Raw genomic sequence first — 10,324 nt, forward strand, 5'->3', positions numbered from 1 at the left:
CGAGTCTACGCAGCTTAAATGGTCCGCACGTCGGGTTCTTAGCTGAAAGGGTGGTAAATCAGGCTCACCCAGTCCTTAATCTTTTAAAGAGGATAAAAAATTGAACCTAGTCGCCACATCACATACATCCTGTTCAATGATAAGAAGGTGACATCTGTCCTCGCTCCAGAGTAAATCACACGTTGAGGGCATTTTTTTTCCACTTTACCGTGAGTCGGGCTCGGCTGCACACAGGCGAGAGCAGAGCAATGAGGTCACGGGGACAGGGGAGTCACACGCTGGCGGTTTGAACACGCGGAAGATCACTGAGGGATCTACAGTATATGGACCCTCTGTGCGCCACCCGTCCAAACTCTGGACTCTGAATCCTGCCATCCGAGTTTAGATCTCGGCGGAACCTGAGCCGCAGTTCCTTCTTAAAACGTAATCTGGTGAGCATTTCTAGAATCGTACTTGTATAGATGCAGCCTTTAATGTGTTGCTAGGTTAAAATTGATGACTTCTTGAACTTCAGTAGGCAATTGCCCTCTTGATTTCGGATTTAATTGCTTTACTACAGGGGTGCTTTTATGATGACAGAGTCATGTTCAGGTACTTTGCTGGATGGAGGAAGCTCATTTCGGACTCTGTGATCTGCTCACCTGGAAAGGTCTGCTGTACTACTACAAGAGAGAAGTAGAGTCTGGAAGAAGGGACAATTTTATGATGCTTTGGAAGAAAGTGTTTTTTTTTTCTTTGAAATCGAAATGAATCAGAATATCAGTGCAAAGGACAAACTCTTGGTTTGGTTTAAAGAGATATGGTTTTAAACAGACACAATGTAGAAAACAGGTGTTTCTCACTTTTGGAAAAGAATGGACCGGGGGTAATGTTTTACTAGTTGCAGTGCTGAGCTCACTGGGTTGCAGTCGTGCAGTGTGACACCAGGGCCAGTGGCGCAATGGATAACGCGTCTGACTACGGATCAGGAGATTGTAGGTTCGACTCCTGCCTGGCTCGGGTCACTTTTAAACGCATCAGGCTACTCCCTAAGTAGCCTGTGCTACTTACTGTATGTGGGTGTAATCGTACCCACTATGAGATTTCCTTCATGTAAATGAACTGCACCTGGGCTCAGTACGGTGCTGAGAGCCCAGCGCTGCTGTTCTAATTAGCACGCACTGCATCGGCTATGAACCCGAACATTTCAATTATTCCGATCAGTAAGTCAACACGTAGTCCACATGAAAGGTAGAAATATTCTCGTCTGTCTCTTGTTTGTATATAACTGAATGTCCCTGACAATGTACTGTCAGTTTTAATTGAAGAACGGCATTTGTGTTCAAATATAGCAGACAAGTTTACGTAACTGCTCATGCGACACTCAGTTGTAATTAGTCAAGAAATAAAGTCGAACAACAGCTGAGGGTTTGAATGTGAACGTATCAGATTGCAGCACCTTTTACTTCCATTGACAAATGATAGAGATTCGAAGAGAGATCCTTCAGACCGGCAAGCAAACCCACGGCTTTTTCGGTTTTCTATCTAGGCAACGTTGGTGTCTGCAATAGCATAAATGAAAGCACGATGCAATTTCTGTGGCTACATTTGTTGCACTTCATGCACAGTAAGAGTGTTTCTAACACCAAATAAAAACTCAACAATTAGCGATCACGCCTTCTCCTCAGTTAACCCACTGAAACCCTCGCTGATAAGAGTTCTTTACTGCGTGCTTTACGAGCACCTATCTTGTCGGTTCTTTGAGCTTTATTGATCCGGTTTTCAAAGGCATAAGTAGAGCACCAGACGTGCGAACGCAAAATGTGTGGTTATCTGAAGAATTGATTTCCATGGCAGCGGGTCCAAGCGATTTAGCGTTTTTATAGTACCAGAAAAGGAGAAGCGGCACTTTGCCTCTGCCGCGCAGGCACACTACAACGTGCGGCAGACGCCGTAGACGGCAGGATTTGAACCTGCGCGGGGAGTCCCCACCAGATTCCAAGTCCATCACCTTAACCACTCGGCCACGACTACAGCGAGCTCGCCACTGCCGCATTCCTCCTATAATCTAACACGAGTGCGAGGTGGCTGGGGAAACCTTTTCAGAGTCGCTCCCCGTTAAAAAAAAATACCTTTGACAAAATACGTGCCGGCAGACAGACACGCCTCCGAGGGTTTAAGGGTGGCTTCACGTTCAAAGGATAAAGTCTCCCCGTCCTGATGTCAAAATGCAACTTTGGCAGACAGAAAAAACATCAACAAACCACAAATGTGGACAAGGATTTTACAAGCTGCACCACACTGCACTTTGAAAAGCATTTAAATTAGTGTTAGACGCAGGAATTGCCTTTGGTTTACGCTCTTACGAAAGCCCTCAGCTCCTGCAGTTGAATATAATGCCGTTACGTGTCGAAGCAGTAACGTACGTCATCCTACCACTGCAGCACGGGGAATATAGGGAAACGAGCACACACTACGAATCGTCTCAATCACTCCCTAGAGTTGTAAGGCGCATTGAAGGGTGCACCGCCATCATTAATCATTGCGCCTCTGTGAAAGGAAAGCTCTTGAGCAGTCTTTGAAACAGCTCGGATGAAACACTTGATTGCTTCCATGTGCATCTGGAGTTCATTTCTTATTTTCACTTCACGCCGCCCAAAGCATTTCTAAAACAGGAGATTCGCGTTTGGGAATGCGCCCTGCCCTACAAATAAAACAGGTCTACGGGTCTGAAACCTGCTCCACAGAAAACAGTTTTGTTGCGCTTTTGATCAAAGGGAGATTCGTTGTTCTTACTTTTTGATGACATAACACCCAAAGGGGCTTCTTTGGAGTTGGATTCCAACCAGCATCCTAAAGTTTATTGGCGGTATCCTTTACAGTTCTCTGTTCGGTCGACAAGGGACTGAAGTGGGCAGCTTTCCTCACACATACAGTGCAATGTACTGTAGTGTTCCCGTTCACTGAATTCGCAGATCTGCATCAGACCTCTAACTCGTTTCCTTAGTCTTGGTCAGCTTGAATTTAAGCCACGAACCATCCTTCTACTGTATAAACGTCTAGAGGAATCACAAACTATTTGAGAGGCCATCATCCCAGGGGGAACTGACAAAGTCTATCTCTAAACACCTAGCGCAGTCTCTCGAGAGACTGTCAAAAAACGCTTTCGCCGTTTGTGTTGCAAGTAAGTGAAAACGCGGTCTCAACCCAGAGCCACTTGGCAGCAGCAGCACATAAATACTGTTTCTGTCACTGCACTACTGATACCGACGTTAGCCTACTATACCATGTTCAGCCACCGCTGGAAAACATACTGCTCTAGTACCGAGGGCCGACTTTGAACAGGCACACGCGTCAGACATGGAGAGCGACAAGAATGGGATTCGAACCCATGCGTGCAGAGCACAATGGATTAGCAGTCCATCGCCTTAACCATTCGGCCACCTCGCCAAGGAAACCAGGCTGTCCGGACATGAGTTGGCGCGCTCCAGATTTTCTTTTTCTTTTTTTTCCCTCGTACTCGAGGGTCATTTTCCTGTTCCACATGCAATTTCAACATCTTCCTTGGGAGATGTCAAGCCAGCAAGCCACTGCTGTGCTTCAGTGGCCGGTGTGGAGTTCAGTGGCCCTGTTGTACACGGAAAGCACATTGAGCTCCTTGGACATGAAAAGTTCCAGTTAAAAGCCATTTGTCATCCTTTCTCTTGGTGTCGATGTTGCTATTGTATGTAAAGGTGGCAACTTGCTCAGCGAGCAGGCGGAGCGCACAGCGAATGCAGATGTGTCTGAGTTGTGTGTCCAAGTGGCTGCAAAAGGACAGAGCTCCTGGCGCGCTGTGGCTTAGTTGGTTAAAGCGCCTGCCTAGTAAACAGGAGATCCCGGGTCCGAATCCCAGCGGTTCCTTTTTTTGTTCTGTCTTCTCGAACAGGACTGGTCATTATGGACAACCGCCTACGGCTAGACTTAATTAAATGCAAGTATTCATTTCCTGTCTTGAACGACTTGTTTTTCTTAGAATGCAACTTGCAAAACATGAAATGCAAACCTTGCTAATCAGCGCTCGCGGCTGGAAAACAAAAAAGAAGTCAGCAATGTTTTTTCTTTAACCTTAACCCTGCTAATGGAGAAGAGTTAAACGACCGAGTCTACGCAGCTTAAACGGTCCGCACGTCGGGTTCTTAGCTGAAAGGGTGGTAAATCAGGCTCACCCAGTCCTTAATCTTTTAAAGAGGATAAAAAATTGAACCTAGTCGCCACATCACATACATCCTGTTCAATGATAAGAAGGTGACATCTGTCCTCGCTCCAGAGTAAATCACACGTTGAGGGCATTTTTTTTCCACTTTACCGTGAGTCGGGCTCGGCTGCACACAGGCGAGAGCAGAGCAATGAGGTCACGGGGACAGGGGAGTCACACGCTGGCGGTTTGAACACGCGGAAGATCACTGAGGGATCTACAGTATATGGACCCTCTGTGCGCCACCCGTCCAAACTCTGGACTCTGAATCCTGCCATCCGAGTTTAGATCTCGGCGGAACCTGAGCCGCAGTTCCTTCTTAAAACGTAATCTGGTGAGCATTTCTAGAATCGTACTTGTATAGATGCAGCCTTTAATGTGTTGCTAGGTTAAAATTGATGACTTCTTGAACTTCAGTAGGCAATTGCCCTCTTGATTTCGGATTTAATTGCTTTACTACAGGGGTGCTTTTATGATGACAGAGTCATGTTCAGGTACTTTGCTGGATGGAGGAAGCTCATTTCGGACTCTGTGATCTGCTCACCTGGAAAGGTCTGCTGTACTACTACAAGAGAGAAGTAGAGTCTGGAAGAAGGGACAATTTTATGATGCTTTGGAAGAAAGTGTTTTTTTTTTCTTTGAAATCGAAATGAATCAGAATATCAGTGCAAAGGACAAACTCTTGGTTTGGTTTAAAGAGATATGGTTTTAAACAGACACAATGTAGAAAACAGGTGTTTCTCACTTTTGGAAAAGAATGGACCGGGGGTAATGTTTTACTAGTTGCAGTGCTGAGCTCACTGGGTTGCAGTCGTGCAGTGTGACACCAGGGCCAGTGGTGCAATGGATAACGCGTCTGACTACGGATCAGGAGATTGTAGGTTCGACTCCTGCCTGGCTCGGGTCACTTTTAAACGCATCAGGCTACTCCCTAAGTAGCCTGTGCTACTTACTGTATGTGGGTGTAATCGTACCCAGTATGAGATTTCCTTCATGTAAATGAACTGCACCTGGGCTCAGTACGGTGCTGAGAGCCCAGCGCTGCTGTTCTAATTAGCACGCACTGCATCGGCTATGAACCCGAACATTTCAATTATTCCGATCAGTAAGTCAACACGTAGTCCACATGAAAGGTAGAAATATTCTCGTCTGTCTCTTGTTTGTATATAACTGAATGTCCCTGACAATGTACTGTTAGTTTTAATTGAAGAACGGCATTTGTGTTCAAATATAGCAGACAAGTTTACGTAACTGCTCATGCGACACTCAGTTGTAATTAGTCAAGAAATAAAGTCGAACAACAGCTGAGGGTTTGAATGTGAACGTATCAGATTGCAGCGCCTTTTACTTCCATTGACAAATGATAGAGATTCGAAGAGAGATCCTTCAGACCGGCAAGCAAACCCACGGCTTTTTCGGTTTTCTATCTAGGCAACGTTGGTGTCTGCAATAGCATAAATGAAAGCACGATGCAATTTCTGTGGCTACATTTGTTGCACTTCATGCACAGTAAGAGTGTTTCTAACACCAAATAAAAACTCAACAATTAGCGATCACGCCTTCTCCTCAGTTAACCCACTGAAACCCTCGCTGATAAGAATTCTTTACTGCGTGCTTTACGAGCACCTATCTTGTCGGTTCTTTGAGCTTTATTGATCCGATTTTCAAAGGCATAAGTAGAGCACCAGACGTGCGAACGCAAAATGTGTGGTTATCTGAAGAATTGATTTCCATGGCAGCGGGTCCAAGCGATTTAGCGTTTTTCTAGAACCAGAAAAGGAGAAGCGGCACTTCGCCTCTGCCGCACAGGTACACTACAACATGCGGCAGACACCGTAGACGGCAGGATTTGAACCTGCGCGGGGAGTCCCCACCAGATTTCGAGTCCATCACCTTAACCACTCGGCCACGACTACGGCGAGCTCGCCACTGCCGCATTCCTCCTATAATCTAACACGAGTGCGAGGTGGCTGGGGAAACCTTTTCAGAGTCGCTCCCCGTTAAAAAAAAATACCTTTGACAAAATACGTGCCGGCAGACAGACACGCCTCCGAGGGTTTAAGGGTGGCTTCACGTTCAAAGGATAAAGTCTCCCCGTCCTGATGTCAAAATGCAACTTTGGCAGACAGAAAAAACATCAACAAACCACAAATGTGGACAAGGATTTTACAAGCTGCACCACACTGCACTTTGAAAAGCATTTAAATTAGTGTTAGACGCAGGAATTGCCTTTGGTTTACGCGCTTACGAAAGCCCTCAGCTCCTGCAGTTGAATATAATGCCGTTACGTGTCGAAGCAGTAACGTACGTCATCCTACCACTGCAGCACGGGGAATATAGGGAAATGAGCACACGCTACGAATCGTCTCAATCACTCCCTAGAGTTGTAAGGCGCATTGAAGGGTGCACCGCCATCATTAATCGTTGCGCCTCTGTGAAAGGAAAGCTCTTGAGCAGTTTTGAAACAGCTCGGATGAAACACTTGATTGCTTCCATGTGCATCTGGAGTTCATTTCTTATTTTCACTTCACGCCGCCCAAAGCATTTCTAAAACAGGAGATTCGCGTTTGGGAATGCACCCTGCCCTAAAAATAAAACAGGTCTACGGGTCTGAAACCTGCTCCACAGAAAACAGTTTTGTTGCGCTTTTGATCAAAGGGAGATTCGTTGTTCTTACTTTTTGATGACATAACATCCAAAGGGGCTTCTTTGGAGCTGAATTCCAACCAGCATCCTAAAGTTTCTTGGTGGTATCCTTTACAGTCCTCTGTTCGGTCGACAAGGGACTGAAGTGGGCAGCTTTCCTCACACATGCAGTGCAATGTACTGTAGTGTTCCCGTTCACTGAATTCGCAGTTCTGCATCAGACCTCTAACTCGTTTCCTAAGTCTTGGTCAGCTTGAATTTAAGCCACGAACCATGCTTCTACTGTATAAACGTCTAGAGGAATCACAAACTATTTGAGAGGCCATCATTCCAGGGGGAAATGACAAAGTCTATCTCTAAACACCTAGCGCAGTCTCTCGAGAGACTGTCAAAAATCGCTTTCTCCATTTGCGTTGCAAGTAAATGAAAACACAGTCTCAACCCAGAGTCACTTGGCAGTAGCGGCACTTAACTACTGTTATTGTCACTGCTTGATACCAACGTTAGCCTACTATACCATGTTCAGCCACCGCTGGAAAACGTACTGCTTTAGTACCACACGTGTCAGACATGGAGAGCAACAAGTGTGTGATTTGAACCCATGCATGCAGAGCACAATGTATTAGTAGTCCATCGCCTTAACCACTCAGCCACGACTACAGCAAACGCTGTTATTGCTGCATTCTTGCTACAATCTCACATGGATCGCGAGGCGCCGGCGGAAACCTTTTTCAAAGTCGTTCTCCATTAAAAAAAAAAACCTTTCCAAAATACAAGCCTTGCAGACAGACATGCCTCAGAGGACTTAAGGGTGGCTTCATGTGGGAATGATAAAGTCTCCCCGTCCGGACAGGAAAATGGCACTTTGTTAGACACAAAAAAACAATCAACAACAGACAAATGTCTACAAGCATTTTAGAAGCCGCACTTGAAATAGCTCTTACATTCGTGTTAGACGCAGGAATCGCCTTTTTATTGACGCTCTTACGAACGCCATGGAAAGCAAAACAAAGCAAAGCAGAGCAGAACAAAACGAACAACATAAAACCCTCACGTCCTGCACTTGAATATAATGCCGTTACGTGCCAAAGCGGTATTGGACGTCATCCTAGCACTGCAACCCGGGGCGTACTGTATATGGGTCGAGCACACATCACGAATCGTCTCTAATCACTCCCTGCACTGTAAGGCGCCTTGAAGCGTGCACCCTCAACATTCATCTTTGCGCATCTGTGAAAGGTTAACTCTTGAGCAAACTCTGAACCAGACGCTCAAACTCCAGCTAGGATTAGGAGTCGCATTCCCATGCTACTTGAACACTTTGTTTACGCTCAGTGCTGGATTTTGGGAACTTTAGGACGAGTGGGACTTTTCTCCTGTCAATTCGTTTTGTTTTGGAGACTCTTTTCTGTCTGTGTTGTATAGTGCAGCATGAAGAAAACGTTTTCGAAAACTGTGCCGGCTCAAAAGTTGTAAGAAATCCTCTCCAGCTCTTTTAAGTCTCTTCAGTTTTGTCATTTAAAGTGAAACTAGATGTATAACTGGAGCCTCACTTATGCAAATATTGCAAATTTACATAAGTGAGGCTTCAGTTCGACATCTAGTTTCACTTTATATGACAGAAGTACATCAGACTGCACCGGACTGGGGGATCACTTCCGGTTATTTTTACCATCTTAAGCATTTGAAATCCTCCCCTAGGCAATTGTGACACTTCATCTTGGCTCCACCTAGGACACTCTTCAATCACTTCTCTCTTCTCCCGCAACACTCTCGTCTGTCGGCAGTATGTGGCATCTTTGCATTACCACCAATCTCACCACGGCAAGCAAGCAACGGGTTTTGGCAAGACAGGAGGAGACTGCCTGGCCCGAACGGGGATTGAACCCACAACCTTGGCGTTAATAGCACCACGCTGTAACCAACTGAGCTAACAGGCCTCGTGCCCGCTGTCCTCTCTGTGCTGCAAAAAATGGAATTCAGGGAAGTTTCTTTTGTCCTTCTTTGAATAGAAAGCCCTGCGATTCAGTGTACGGGCTTTCTCGTGCTGTTTAATGGTTCTTGTAACCCAAATCCTACACTGGCCTGAAGTGCCCCCCCATTTCACAGCATTTTTCAGCTGATTTCAAATGTACCTAAAGGAGAAGCATTATTGAAGACCATCAATTACCAAGAGCTTTTGTCAAAGGTTTTGGTGGTCACTTTTAATGACCACAGAAAGCTATGACCTCGGTTTTACATCTAATCCAAAAGACAGCGCCTTTTTACCACACAGTGTCTCCGTCACTATACTGGGGCATTGGGACCCGCACAGACCTCAGGGTGAGCACCCCACCGCTGGCTCCATTAACACCGCTTCAAGCTGTAAGCTTTGCTTTTCCCTGTAGGTCACCCTCATCCGGGTACTGACCTGGCTCACAGCTTCTAAGCTTCAGTGGGTTTTCAGTTGCGAGTTGAAAGGGGATGCAAGTTATGGAGCCGCTCGCTGCAAAAGCCACTGCATTGGCCAGGAATCGAACCTGGGCCTCCCACGTGGCAGGCAAGAATTCTACCACTGAACCACCAATGCACGCTGCAAGCGTCTACAAAAAAGACGCTTTTTTACCACTCTGAGCTGGATGTTGGGTCCCAAGGGAACTTCTGGACGAGTGAGAATTTTCTGCTATCAAAATTTGGTTTCGGAGACTTTTGGCAGCCTACAGATGCAGCCATTCAAAATGCGTGGGCGATACCGCATTATTTTGCGGTACGCTGTACGCAGTCTACCGCAAGCTACCGGTAAATACCGCGAGTTACCGTAAATTCTCCTATAATACGACAAGCAAAATAATAGTATCCGGAATTTCCGCAAGGTGGAGCTAATAAAGCTCAACCTCTCATGTTTGAGCTGTGGCCATCAAAGTCTTTAACGAAGATATTACTAATAGTATTAATAATGAATGACCTTGGACAAGCTGTAAGTGTAAACTCAAAGTATTGCCCTGGTCAACATTCTTTTTTTCATTGACCGTCTTTGTAAAAGTAACACCACAGCATTTCGCAATCACGCATTTGTTTCCAATCATGCAAAGTACAGTAATTTTTGAGAATCGATTCACCATGCCTTTCACATGCTCATAAAAGAGATTGATTTATGAACATAAACATATTACCGTATGAAAACTGTACTGTATACAGTATGTATATGTATATTTAATGTCTTAACTGTGCCCGTTTAAGTATTGAATATTCATATCTAATTTTACCACTGAAGGGAAATCTTAGTAGCTGAGCATAAAAAGAATAGGAGCATACTGCAACGCGTGTGAAGGCCATAAACGATATTAATTTTGGAACATAAACATACAGTATATGGCTGGTCTCGGTACTTTAAAGAAAACATACACGAAACATGGTTTCATTATGACCAGAATCGGTCTTGAGATATTTTTAACTTGATTTACAGTATTTGAGAGGTATGTC

At 45.3% G+C, this 10,324-nt stretch overlaps 6 non-coding genes across 6 annotated transcripts; 2 read left to right on the forward strand and 4 right to left on the reverse strand.

Annotated features, from left to right (window-relative positions):
* The first annotated feature begins 926 nt into the window (after nucleotides 1–926).
* trnar-acg (transfer RNA arginine (anticodon ACG)) lies at nucleotides 927–999 on the forward strand. The gene has a single exon. It is a non-coding gene; the product is annotated as a tRNA-Arg (tRNA).
* A 932-nt stretch (nucleotides 1,000–1,931) lies between these two features.
* Nucleotides 1,932–2,013, reverse strand: trnap-ugg (transfer RNA proline (anticodon UGG)). Its single transcript has one exon. It is a non-coding gene; the product is annotated as a tRNA-Pro (tRNA).
* A 1,334-nt stretch (nucleotides 2,014–3,347) lies between these two features.
* On the reverse strand, nucleotides 3,348–3,429 carry trnas-gcu (transfer RNA serine (anticodon GCU)). The gene has a single exon. It is a non-coding gene; the product is annotated as a tRNA-Ser (tRNA).
* Nucleotides 3,430–5,045: 1,616 nt separating this feature from the next.
* On the forward strand, nucleotides 5,046–5,118 carry trnar-acg (transfer RNA arginine (anticodon ACG)). Its single transcript has one exon. It is a non-coding gene; the product is annotated as a tRNA-Arg (tRNA).
* A 932-nt stretch (nucleotides 5,119–6,050) lies between these two features.
* trnas-cga (transfer RNA serine (anticodon CGA)) lies at nucleotides 6,051–6,132 on the reverse strand. Its single transcript has one exon. It is a non-coding gene; the product is annotated as a tRNA-Ser (tRNA).
* Nucleotides 6,133–8,728: 2,596 nt separating this feature from the next.
* Nucleotides 8,729–8,802, reverse strand: trnan-auu (transfer RNA asparagine (anticodon AUU)). The gene has a single exon. It is a non-coding gene; the product is annotated as a tRNA-Asn (tRNA).
* Between the last annotated feature and the right edge of the window lie 1,522 nt (nucleotides 8,803–10,324).

Source organism: Atractosteus spatula (genome assembly GCF_055471065.1).
Source record: "Atractosteus spatula isolate fAtrSpa1 chromosome 16 unlocalized genomic scaffold, fAtrSpa1.hap1 SUPER_16_unloc_1, whole genome shotgun sequence".
Classification (NCBI taxonomy): domain Eukaryota; kingdom Metazoa; phylum Chordata; class Actinopteri; order Semionotiformes; family Lepisosteidae; genus Atractosteus; species Atractosteus spatula.